Source organism: Hypanus sabinus, chromosome 10, assembly GCF_030144855.1.
Source record: "Hypanus sabinus isolate sHypSab1 chromosome 10, sHypSab1.hap1, whole genome shotgun sequence".
NCBI classification, from domain to species: domain Eukaryota; kingdom Metazoa; phylum Chordata; class Chondrichthyes; order Myliobatiformes; family Dasyatidae; genus Hypanus; species Hypanus sabinus.
The window spans coordinates 51,901,098-51,914,544 of record NC_082715.1 but is presented as its reverse complement, the minus strand read 5'-3'; the positions used below and the strand labels follow the sequence as shown (position 1 = coordinate 51,914,544).

General features: G+C 39.9%; 1 protein-coding gene across 3 annotated transcripts in view; it reads right to left on the bottom strand.

Annotated features, from left to right (window-relative positions):
- LOC132400657 (CYFIP-related Rac1 interactor A) overlaps positions 1-13,447 on the bottom strand; it is a 227,018-nt gene that overhangs the window by 124,000 nt on the left and 89,571 nt on the right. Inside the window, exon 1 of one of the 3 annotated variants that reach the window (XM_059981863.1) lies at positions 1,818-1,840. The exons of the other annotated variants lie outside the window; for them this stretch is intronic. The gene's annotated coding sequence lies outside the window, so the exon portion shown is untranslated. Of the gene's footprint in view, positions 1-1,817; positions 1,841-13,447 lie in introns of those variants that run through there. 3 annotated transcript variants of the gene reach the window in all.

Here is a 13,447-nt window from a genome sequence, read left to right as displayed (position 1 = left end):
CACAACTCAGAGCTCAGTACAGTCTGTCATGGAAAAAGTGAATTAAATATTAAACCATAGCCACACCGCCTAGGTCAGGCCACCTCTCTAAACATAGTCGCCGGAGAAAGGCAAGAGACTAGGCCAACAGTCACACTGAGTAAGCTGCAGAAGTCAGTGGCTGCAACTACAGAAGAAGTTCACAGCTCCCAATCTGCAAGGCCTTGCATATAACGGGTATTTATGGTTGAGTGGCAAGGAAGAAGCCCTGGCTAAAAAAAAGCACGTCCTTGCTCAATGTTCCCTCTATTTTGCAGTGACCAGTGCGCGCAAATATCTTGTACTGTCCAACTTTCTGTCCATTGACAACAATCACGTGTGCACCGAAGAATTTCTTCAATAAAATCAGTTTAAATAAGCTTGTTCCAAAATCCTCAGACATCATCACAAACTCTGTGTTGTCAACACCCATGCACATCTCAACGGGAACACTGTCCTTGCCAGTAAAGACTTTGAGAAGTGTCACTTAAAAGATGCTGTAAAGATGTGGAAGAAGGTCATGTGGTTGGATGAGACCAAAATGGAAATTTCTGGCCTCAATACTAAGTGCTACATGTGGCATAAATCTAATACTGTGCATCAGCCAGGTTACAACACCCCTACTGCATAGTATGGTGGAGGTAGTATCATGCTATGGGGATGCTTTTTAGCAACAAGGACTGGAAATCCGGTCAGGATTGACGTGAGGATGAATGCTGGTAAATCCTGGATTAAAAACCTGCTAAGCCTCTGCCAGAAAGAAACTGGAGAGGAACAGTGACAACCCAAAGCACACTGCCACAGCAACCATTTGAAGCAACCAGGCTTCAAATTGACGCCCTTCAATGGCCCAGTCAGAATCCTGACCTTAACCTGATTAAACATTTCTGCCAAGACCTCAAGACTGCTGTCCATTACCGCTCCACATCAAACCTGACACAGCTTGAGCAATTTTGCAAGGAGGAATGGGCAAATCTTGCTCCCTCACATTGTACAAAGTTAACGGAGACTTGCTGTATCCAAAAAAACTACTGGCTGTATTACAACAAAGTACTGAGCAAAAGGGGATGAATACTTTTGAACTGCTGACATTGTATTTCTTGAACTCTTTAGTTTTTCAACCCTTACAATTGTCCCTAATTCTTGGGCTCTACTGTGAAAAAATTGAGCATGTGATTCACAAATAAAAAAATCTCAGTTAAATTGATCAAAATCCCTGGCTGTAATACTCATTTATGTGAACAAAGGATTGGAGGCTGAATACTTTTACAAGGCATTGTATGTACTTCATCCCTTGAGAACCTAATAACCTAATATTTTTTGCATCATCAGCTTTTCATGAACAGTGATAATACAAACTTAGAGTCTACAGACTTGGAAATCTATAACATTGATTGGCTATGACTAAGAATACAGGCGCAGCATTGCAAACTGAAGTTTTCCCTGAAGGAAATGTTCATGGGAAAACCAAGTGCAAAACACATTCCATGAATATCTAACAGGAATTTATTGATGCAATTTATTACATACAATTAAAATTTGTAAGCTTTACATCACACTGAAAAAAATTAAACATTTTTTTCTTCCTCTACTCTCTCTCACCCTTCAGATGCCAGGACACATTATGGTCTAAATTCACTGTAAGGCATTCTCTGCATGAAGTGCAATGTGCTTTTTGAGGATTAACTCGCATGTGGTCTTCATAATAATAAGACTGTTACTACAAAGCAGTACAAGATCTTACTGGCTCAATCAGACAAGAGACGTGATTAGAAACAGATGTGCAACACTAGTCTTACCACATCAGCACAATGACCGGAGCTTACAGCTGAACGTCCTTAAGATACAAAATGAAAGAGGGCTCTAACAAACAACACACGCACAAAATGCTGGATGATCTCGGCAGGCCAGGCAGCATCTTTGGAAAAAAGTACAGTCGACGTTTCGAGCTGATACCCTTCGGCAGGATTGGATATGCAGATTTTCTCTTGTTTGTAAGAGTAACCATGTGCACCATCATCAGAGATTAATCTTTAAACTATTGTTAATGAAAAATGGCAAATACCTTATTTTTAAGCCTCTAACAAAACCTTTCAAACTTTTTAAAATAGATCTGACTATGAATATTTAAATGATGTTCTTGTTCACCTCAAACATACAGACATGTACATTATCTTAACAAAAAAGGCTGCTGCTCACCATCCTTCTCTTTTATTGTATATAGATTTAAATAATGCCTCTACTTTCTCCGGAAGCTAAAGATATTTGGCATGTCCTCATCCACCTTTATCAATTTTAATCGATGTTCATTCCTAGGAATTTGAAGCTCTCAACCTCAACACTGTTGATGTAGACAGGAGCATGTGCACCCTCCCTGTACTCCTTCCTGAGATCAAAGGCCAGCTCTTTTGTTTTGCTGATATTGAGGGAAAAGTAGTTTTTATGACACCGTATTACTAATCTCTCCATCTCCTTCCTGTACTCTGACTCATCGTTATTTGAGATAGGTCCACTGTGTAACATTATCCACAAACTCATGGATGGATTTAAAGCAGAATCTGGCCACACAGTCATATGGGTACAGGGAGCAGAGTACAAGACTGAGGATGCAACCTTGTAGAACACTGGGTTGAGAATAATCATGGTGGACACAAATTTCAACACAGAGTGCTAGTCATGGGGAAAAGTACAACTGCAGGCTCCAATATTTTTGGCAAAATGTTTAAGATCGCTTGGAATGGGTTTCTCCTTAAGTATTCAGAACATTCCACCATGTTAAGTACAAACGTAATAATTACAGTAAATCATTGCAAGAGAGACTCTCCCAACTTAACATACCACTTGCAATCTACACGTGGATTCCAACCTTCCTCTCTGTCAAGAGGCATTGTGTGAGACTGGGCAAGCACATCTCCACATACCGCTCACCCAGCACTGGAGCACCCATGGGTTGCTTGCAATGTGCTCCCTGGACTGGATGGAGAGGCAGATACACAAAAGACATTGAGATAGGCACATGGATGTGAGGAAAACGGAAGGATATGGCCATTGTGTAAGCAGAGGGGATTTACTTTGGTTGGCCGTTTGGTTACTAATTTATTTGGTTCAGCACAATATTGTGGCCCTAAGAGCTTGTTCTTTTGCTGTACTGTTCTATGTTTATTAAGGGATTCCATAACTTAAAAGACCAGATTGGATCTTTGCAGATTTGCCAATCTAGTCATTAGTGAAGCTGCTTACTAGTAGGAGGTGTCAATACCTATTCTCATTTTCAATGATAGCACAGCTAGCATGAGTGCTAAAGACAATGCTGAGACATTTGTAACCCATGTTCAGCCCATGGATATCACAGCAGGAGCAATTAAGGGTAGCACCCTAGGTCCAACCGTATTCAACTGCTTCATCAATGACATTTCTTCCATTACTGGGTCAGAAATGCACAAACACACAATATTGAACTCTTCAGCACATGAAGCAGCACACATTTGCAAGATGATCCAGATTATTTCAGACATGGGCTGATAGGTGGAAAATAACATTCATTTAAAGGAAAGAGCCAACCATTGGCCATCTCCACCAACCACCTATCTTTGACGAGCAATGGCATTACGACAATCAAGTCCCCACTGATGACCACATTCCCAGAAGCTGAAATAAATCAGCCACATAAATATTGTGGCTACTCAAGCTGTGTAGCCAGTAGCAAGTGACTCTTGAAACCATAACATTTCCACCAATGAGGCACAACAGGAACACGATCTTAAAAACTCCAGTTGTGTGGATGAATGCAATACTAACAATACTCATGCAGTTCAACAATGTCCGGGACAACATCAATCCCATTTACCTCCTCAAGTAACTATAACCTCTGTAAGAAAGAAAAATGGCAATCAGGGAATTTCTTCTGTATTTTATTGATGAGTTCACTGTGCAAAAGTTTGGATAAGAAAAAAAGCAGTTTGGAAATAGAGAGTAATTACAATACAGATATAATCCATTTACTGATATCTTTGCTGATATTTAAACTACATTTAAATTGGAATCCTAATAGCTGAGTCCTTTATCTGCAAGCACCTCCAATATATTTGTACATATTATGATATTAGATGCAAGGCTTTTTCCTGTAATGTCATAACTATAGTGAGAGATGTTATTGTTGAGTAAGCTAAACTAAACTACTTTGTATCACTTGAGCTGATTCTTGTGAACATTAATGTTTGTACAAATTGTCCCTCTATCTCTTTACAAACTATTGGTAATAGAAATGTACTTCAGGTTTTTTCCAATCCTGAACAAATTTTCCACCACCTCTGTGCCGAGTCCAGTCTATGTGCCACACCCAAAGATACAACGCATGGGAAAGAAAATGTGGCTGAGGACTTATTTACATATTTTAATGACGTCGAAGCTGTAGCTCTGATATTTGTCATATATTTTACTGTAATTAATCCATTCTAATCCACCCACAATGCTTCACATTTAAAAGTAATCTATCAAGAAACCTCTTATGATGTTTAGCATTGAGGTTAATTTGAATTTCATGAGTTGGCATCTGCAAGATGTAGTCTTCAGCAATACTAATCTTTTCCAATATAATAGCTATTACTGCCATGGATATTAAAGTATCAACTCCCAAGCTGTCTTGTTTTATTACAGTGAATGTAATGAAATAGAGATCCTTCATCATACTTAATACATCACTTAATTTTAGTTAAAGCCTCAATACTCATTATTTTTGCATGAAAAATTATCTCCAGCATTCAAATTATTAAAATTTTAACTCATTAAATTTTGAAGAATATTTTAAGCGGAAACATTACCAGGAAGGTTGACAATATCATCTATTTAACAGATGACCAATTCCCTCCAGACTGGATAACAACAAAGAACAGATCTATTCAATTTTTTTTTGTTTTGGTGCCACTGTTTACAGCTGAAGGTTTATACTGCTGGTAATAAGTATCTAAAACAAGCTACCAGGTTAATAAACCCAAAATTCAACTTTTAAGGATCTATGACAATTTCACTCAGGTTAATGCACCTCACTTACTCCCCCACTCTCATTCCCCCTCAATATAAAATTAAAATTTCAAATGAATTTCGCTTGACTCAATCTATTGGGCTAGGATGCTAGTCTCAAAAATACCCCTCTCCAACTTGGTAATTACTGTTCATAATCTCAATCAAAAAAAAAAATCACAAAAAATACATGGTATATTAAAGCAACCGACACAAAATGCTGGATGAACTCAGCAGGCCAGGCAGCATCTATGGAAAAAAAACATACAGTCAATGTTTCAGGCCAAGACCCCGAGTCCTGCTGAAGTGCCTCGGCCCAAAACGTTGACTGTCCTCTTTTCCATAGATGCTGTTGAGCCTGAACAGTTCCTCCAGCATTTTGTGTGTGTTTTTTGGATTTCCAGCATCTGCAAATTTTCTTTTGTTCGTGATTGCTATAATAAAGGCAGTTCTGTTGAAATTATTATTGTATAGCTTATCATGGGAAGCACAAAGCACTTGATCTTTTCCTAATATTGAAGTTGCAACATCTGTTCTCTAAGTTCTATCAGTTGTGGCTTCTAACTCTGATATCAACATCATATAGACTACAGTTAGCAAAGATTTCCTTTCCCCTTTCTACAACCTTATCCCCAAAGTTCTAAGAATTCACCTCAATAACCTCTTCAGTTACCTTTCCTATCTCAGTGCAATTAAGACTGTTGGCTAGAAAACACCTCAAATTCATTGCTGTCAATCCAACAGTTCCATGACTCACCTCACTGACTCTCTCTTTAATAGCTGGGCAATTGTTTATGCAGAATTAGCAAACCAAACAGCATTCTGCCCGTGCCATTAAGGTTCTATCTCCAGAAATTCTCTTGGGTGATATCCCAGGCAATCTAATGGCTAGGTCATTTAAGATTGAGCAGAGACTTAGAATGTCTGTTGGACCATAAATATCACAAAAGTTGCTATCACAAATGTAATAATTCTCTGGGGCACATTTCTCACCCGATTGTTTCCACTATGAATTATGAAAATTGTTAGTATTAACCACTTGGCTGTTGAAGCAGAACAAAACATTTACTTGGTGTAATGAAGTGACTTTTGATTTCAAATCAGAGGTAATTTAGACCAGGTACATTTACTACTGGCATTGATTATTCTTTTTAACCAATTAGTTAAATAGTGAATTTTGTCTACTAACAGAGCAGACCTCAAGTGTTCATATCAATGTCTCCTGAAATCTATACAAAAAAAATCTTAAAAAAACACGAGAACAGCTTAAAAGTCTCCAACATGTCTATGATAGAAATTAATAATGGAGGTCATAGTAATCCAGATTTATAAACAGAAAACCCGTTTTTGTATGAAGTAATCTATAGAACCTGAAATTGGACTGTCTCCCTAAAGTGCATAAATTGTCTACAGCAATTAGACAGTATTACTTCAGGATTCATCAACATTGTCTAAAGGAACGTCTCCACAATAAACCATATTTAGAGTTAAAAAGTGGAAAGATACAATTCATCAAGACAATTGTTAATCCTGATGCATCCCAATGTATTAATTTTGCATAAAGTACCTGTGTTTCAATTCAGAGAGATAGTCTTGCTGACAGAGCTTTGACAAAGATTACTGGAGGCAAAGCAAGCTGTAATACTATTGAACACAAATGGTTCCAGGATTAACCCCTGGAATCTGGTATAAACCTGACTATTCTTCAAAGGTATGGAACAGAGAGCACAACGAGCAGCCCCTTTAGCCGACCATGCCCATGCTGTCCATTTAACTCTACATTAACTCCATTATACCACACAGTCTTGGTGATTCTAGTACTAGGCTGGATGTTTCTTAAACATTGCAACAATACTCAGATTCCCACACCTTTTCATGCAGTGCATCGTACAACAGCCACAATTTGATTTTTGTTTCCGCCTACCTTATCTATCACCCTTATAAATATATACCAATTTCAGGTCACCCCTCTTTAGCCTCCTCCACTCCAGGGAAAATAAACCCAGTGTCTCTTCTAAGTGAAATGTTCCAGTCCAGATAACATCTTGATGAATCACATTGATCCAATTTTATAAAGCTATAACACAATGCCCCTGATCATATATTCAGTGGCACAACCAACAAAAGCAAACTTCTTCATCCTCTAACCTGCCCATGCTGCCAATTTCAGGGAATTATGAGCTTGTACACCAAGGCTTTCATTGTTCATCAATACTCCTTGTGGCCTATCATTAACTATGCACATTCTAATTTTCTTTGCCTTCTCAATCACCTCACACCTGTCAGGTTTAATTTCCATTCGCCATTGCTATACCCAGCTTTTCAGCTGATCTGTATCTCAGACAATCTTCTTCACTACCTACTGATGTATCATCTCAACTTCCCCTCTCTTTCATCAGCTGCAAGGAGCTCATGGACTCTACTGCATCAGTTAAGACTTTCCATTTAGCTATCACTGCCCCTGCCCTCCCTTTCCACAGCTCAGCAAGCACATTGCCTAAATAGAGAACTGTTATAAATTTGGATAGAGGGTCACAGCACAGACGTCAATAAGGCTGGTGGTTTGTAGCTGGGAGGGGCGGGGGGGAGGAAGTTGGCAATAAAGGAAACTCACTTGAGGTCTATCAGTTAGGAACTGCCTTGCAAGCACATCAGAAAAAGCACCCATTCACTACATCACTGGTACATATTTATGCAGTTACTTGCCACGGCTACTCTAACAGCACCCGCCAAACCCATAATCTCTATTAGCAAGAACAATGACAGGAAACTTTTCTTACAACAGACAACATGGTCTGATATTAGATGAATGTTTTCCCTAACTGCTGGTGTATCGTCTCAACTCTCCTTCCCTTCCATCAATTGCAAGGAGCTCTGAGACTCCACTGCAGTAAATACGACTTTCCAATTAACTGCCTCTGCCCCTGTTATCCCTTTCTGCAGCTCACCAAGCACCTATTATGCATTACAGTGAGTGCTATAATGTCTACATCATCACAAGGTTAACTTAAGCTGGTTTTAATAACTATAATTAAAATTTGGCTTAAAGTTAACTAATGGGCAAGGGGGGGGGGGCAGTTAACTAACTGATATTCTCAAGTAAAACCAAAAGAAGAATAAAACAACTAAATTGGCTGACCCAATTGTTATGGTTTGTTATTGCAGGGATGGTGAACATAATTTAAGAAATGGGCAAGTTTTAGTTAGATCAATAGAAAAGTTGTAATATATGCACCTGAACTTAAAATACCAATACCACATCCTGTCTCAATGTGCTGTCTGTAACTCTCACAACTAAAGACTTTCTCGTCTATTGCTCAAAATACAGAAACAAACGAGTCAAATTATACTCCTCCCACACATCTCACTGCCAAAATAAAAAAAGCTTTATTCTTTTAAATTTAAGAACCAGAATTTGAAATTTATTTTCATATAGCCACTTAAAAGTTAATAAAACAACAATTCACAAGCTGACCTTTCACATTTTGTCCCGAAGGCAATACTGATGGAATACAGTACATACTTTAGCTAGCCCAATACATAGATGTGGTGTGACAGCCTGACTTGTCTTTGCTGGGAGGCTCTGTCACCATGGCTAGTATAAAAGGCAACTCCAATTTTAGCCCACCATTACTGGTCCATCATTTGCCAACATCAGCTAACTTAACACATTTCAGAGAAATTCATGGAGCTAGTCCCTGGGTCTTGGAAAGGTGCAACATGGTGTACTTATGAATGCACCTTTTCAAATGTACTGTACATAAATTTCATATTCTGTGCAGCACCAGCAAATTCATTTTGGTGGAATTACCACAAATTTTCAATTCACACAGGTGTCTGGTACTTGGCCCAAAGCAAAATAAAACATTTAAAATAATAATTATCCCTCTCTCTGATCTCAATGGCTTATTTGTAGCTCTAATAGACGTGTGTTCATTTTCAAATGTTGGTCTTGACAAAGTACCATTTTTTTAAGCAATGCGTATGATTAAAACAGCAAACTCTGTCCGGCATGTTCCATACATATTCAAAATACAAGATTTAAAAGCAATTTAGATTGTTTAATATTTTATTCTCATTTCTGTTATTTGGGATGTCTCACGCAATGGGAAGAGATTCAACAACTGCAATGTGCCAAGTCTAGCTGGTGCTAAAACTTTAGACACACAGTCATGTTTATTGTCTGCTTTAGATAAGAGCTTTTATAAGCATGGCTAATATTCAAAGGGATCTAGCAGCAAAAAAAAAGAGGTTAGAAAAATAACAGTTGGTAGTACACTACCTGAGAAACGAAACCACAAACTATAAAAGATTTGTTTGTGCACAGAATATGTCAAAACCTTTAAGCATGTTTTCCTAACTTCTGTCAATCAAACAGATCTCTGACGGCAGAGAGCAAATGATGTTAAAAGACGGAGCCAAAACGACTTGCATTTATATAGTACCTTTCACAAACTCAGGATACCTCGGAGGAGTTTACAAGTGATGTAATATTGTTGAAGTACTGACACTATTGCAATGCAGGAAACCTCAATCCTAAACCAGTCCCAATCACGAAGCAGTGAGTGGCAACTTGCCTGAATGACTACAGACCAGCTGGACTCACTCCATAGCTGCCAAGTGCCTGGAGAGACTGGTTATGTCCCACAATAAGAATGCCATCCCTGATGCTGTGGACCAGCACCAGGCAAACAGATCAACTGATGACACCATATCATCACTCTCCACATCATACTGGAATACCTGGACCATAATTACAGAATGTATTTTTTTTAAATTGACTATAGTTCTGCCTTCAACACCATACTCCCCAACAAGTTGGCCAATAAACTACACAACGTGGGACCCTAAACATCAATTTGCAACTGGATTCTGGACTCTCACCAATCACACCCAGTCAGACTAGGCTCCCTGACACTGAATACGGGTGCACTGCAGGGATGTGTACTCTGCCCACTCCTTTACACTTTTTTCACTATGACTGTGCCGCTGCCTATGACACCAACTCCATCATCAAAGGGCCTATTTCTGTGCTTTAACTCTTAACTCTTAACTGTGCTTTAACTCTTAAGAGCAATATGCTAGCCCCAATATTTGCCAAAGCAGTTATTCCCTTACTAAAAACGAAGAGTTGGCTATGTACATATTGGTCCTATCAATCTGCGACGCCACTTCATTGTAACATCCCATCCTCTGTACTCAACACATTGATTTATGAAGGCCATTGTACTAAAAGCTTTCTTTACGACCCTATCGACCTATGACATCACTTACACTGTATTCCCAGGTCCCTTTGTTCTACTGCAATCCTCAGTTCTCTACTGCTCACTGTGTAAGACCAACACTGGATGGTCCTACCGAAGAGCAACACCTTGCACTTGTCTGCATTAAATTCCATCTACCATTTTTTTTTAGCCCATTTTCCCATTTCGTCCAAATCCCGTTGCAAGCCACGGTAGTCATCCTTGCTGTCCACTACGCCTCCAATCTTGGTGCAAATTTGCTGATCCAGTTAAGCACATTATCACCCACAGCGTTAATATAGATGACAAACAAGGGACCCAGCACTGATCTCTCTGCCACTTGAATTGTCACAGGCCTCCAGTCAGAGAGGCAACCATCTACTACCACTCTCAGGCTTCTCCCACAAAGCCAAAATCTAAGTTACTACCACATCTATGCCAAGGGACTGAAGCTTCTTGATCAGCCTACCACGTGGGATCAAATGTCTCACTAACGTCCACACAGAAACATCCACTGCCTTGTCTTCATCAACTTTCCTGGTATCTTCCTCAAAGAACTCGATAAGATAGGTTAGACATGACCTATCATGCAGAAAACCATGCTGACTATCCAAATACTCATATTCAGTCCCTTAGAATACCTCCCAATAACTTTCCCACTACTGAATTGAGGCTCACCAGCCTAACATTTCCTGGCTTATTTCTAAAGCCTTTCTGTGATGGTGGTATAGTGGCATCTGCACCCAGACTTCGGAGGAAATGACACGGGTTCAAATCCAGACTGCTCCTTGAACGAGTTCTACCCGTGCTGGCTTGAGCGTTGAGCTAGCAACTCAGCCTCCTAAAACAGGCAAAATTCTAAAGAAATGACAAGGTTGCTCCCAATGCATCAAATGAGGTGCTGGGAGGAACTTCTTAAACAATGGAACATTAGCTATCATCCAATCCTCCGGTGCTTCTCCTGTTGCTAAGGATTACTTAAGTATCACTGCTTGGGCCCCAGAAATTTCAGCATTTGCTTCCCGCAGGGTCCAAGAGAACATTTTGTCAGGCCCTGGGGATTTATCCACCCATATTTGTCTCCAGACAGCAAACACCTCCTCCTCCTCTGTAACTCATAGTCCATGATGTTGATACTGTTTTGCCTCACTTCTGTGTCCATATGCTGAGTAAATACAAATGCAAAAAAAAAACATTTAAGATCTCTCCCATCCTATTTGGCTCCATGCATGGATTACCATTCTGCATATTCAGAGCACCAATTTTGGCCCTTGCAATTCTTTTGCTCTTAACATATCGGTAGAATCCCTGAGGACTCTCCTTCGTTTTGTCTGCTAGGACAGCCTCATGCCTTCTTTCATTCCTCCTGATTTCTTTGCTGTGTTCACATGCATTTCTTGTACTCGATAAACATCTGCTGATAGCTACAATGAACCTCCTTTTTTACTTAGCCAGAGATTCAACATCTCCTGAAAACCAAGGTTCCTTGCATCTGTTATCTTTACCTTTTATTCTGACAAGCACATACAAGCTTTGCACCCTCAAAACTTTACATTTGAAGACCTCTCACTTATCAAGTACACCTTTGCCAGAAAACAGCCTTTCCAGATCCTTTCTGATACCGTCAAAATTGGCCTTTCTCCAGTTTAAAATCTCAACATGCGGATCAGAGCTTTCTTTTTGCATATTTCCTTTGAAACCAATGGCATTGGGATCACTAGATGCAAAGTGTTTATCTATACAAGCTTCTACCACCTGCCCTGTCTCATTCCCTAACAGCAGATCATGTATTGCATACTCTCTCCTTGGGTCTTTTACGTACCGATAAAAAAAACCCTTTCCTGAACACCTTCGATAAAATCTTTCCCATCCAGCCCCTTTAAAGAATGGAAGTCAAGTCCCAGTCAACATCTGGAAAACACCCTAATGCTTCTTGTAACAGTTGCAAACTCTCTACAAATTTGTTGCTCTAAATTCCTCAGATTGTTGGGTGGTCTGTAAAGTAGCCCCGTTAACATGGTCATACCTTTCTTATTCTTCAATTCCACCCATATCACCTCCCTAGACGAATTCTCAATCTACCCTGACTGAGCACTGCCATGACATTTTCCCAGGCTAGTAATGCCACCCTTTCCTCCTTTAATCCCTCCCACTCTATCGCATCTAAAACAACAGAACTCCAAATCACTGAGCTGCCAGTCCCTACCCCTCCTGCAGTCAAGTCCCAGTTATGGTTACAAAATCGTAAATGCAGGTGTTGATCCATGTCCTGAGCTCATCCAGCTTTTATCTTTTACAAAAACAGGATCTGTCATTCCCACCTAACACTGCATCTCTTAACAAACAACCTTTGATAGTATAACACATGTCAAATTCACACTTTAAGTTCAAGTTTATTGTCATTCAACCACACTCATGTATACAGCTAAACGAAAACAATGTTCCTCTGGGACCCAGCTACAAACACAGTACATATATCACCTTCAGCAATAAAGTAATATTAACAGATGATAAAAAATATTGTATAGATGTACAAGTTGACAAAGTGTATATACTACATATAGTTAATTATACAACAGTATAATTCTATTGGTGCTGTCATGAGTAATGCATACTGGGTGGTAACAGCGTGTTCAGAAGTCTCACAGCCTGGGGGAAGAAGCTGTTACCCAGCCTAAAAGTTCTTGTCCTTAAACTGTGGTATCTTCTGCCTGATGGTAGAAGGTCAGAGCGACTGTGGGATGGATAGGAGGGGCCGCTGACAATGCTGAGGGCTCTGTGAACACAGCACTTCAGGTATAAGTCCCGGTTGGGGTGAGTGTCGGGAGAAGAGACCCCCAATATCCTCTCAGCAGTCCTCACAATCAGCTTCAGGGTCTTGCAGTCAGATCCCTTGCAATTTCCATACCAGCCAGTGACTAAACTCTCAATGGTGCTCTGGTTGCATGTGGTTAGAATGGGGCGGGGAGCCTCGCTCGCCTCAATCTCTTCTGGAAGTGGAGGCACTGCTGTGCTTCCTTGACTGAAGAGGTGGTGTTGAGAGACCAGGTGAGACCATCCGTGATGCGCACTCTCAAGAAACTTGGAACTCGCAACCGTTTGACTGTTGCGAATCACAGTGGACATAGTTACTAAGTTTGCGGGTGACACAAAAGTTGGTATTGTGG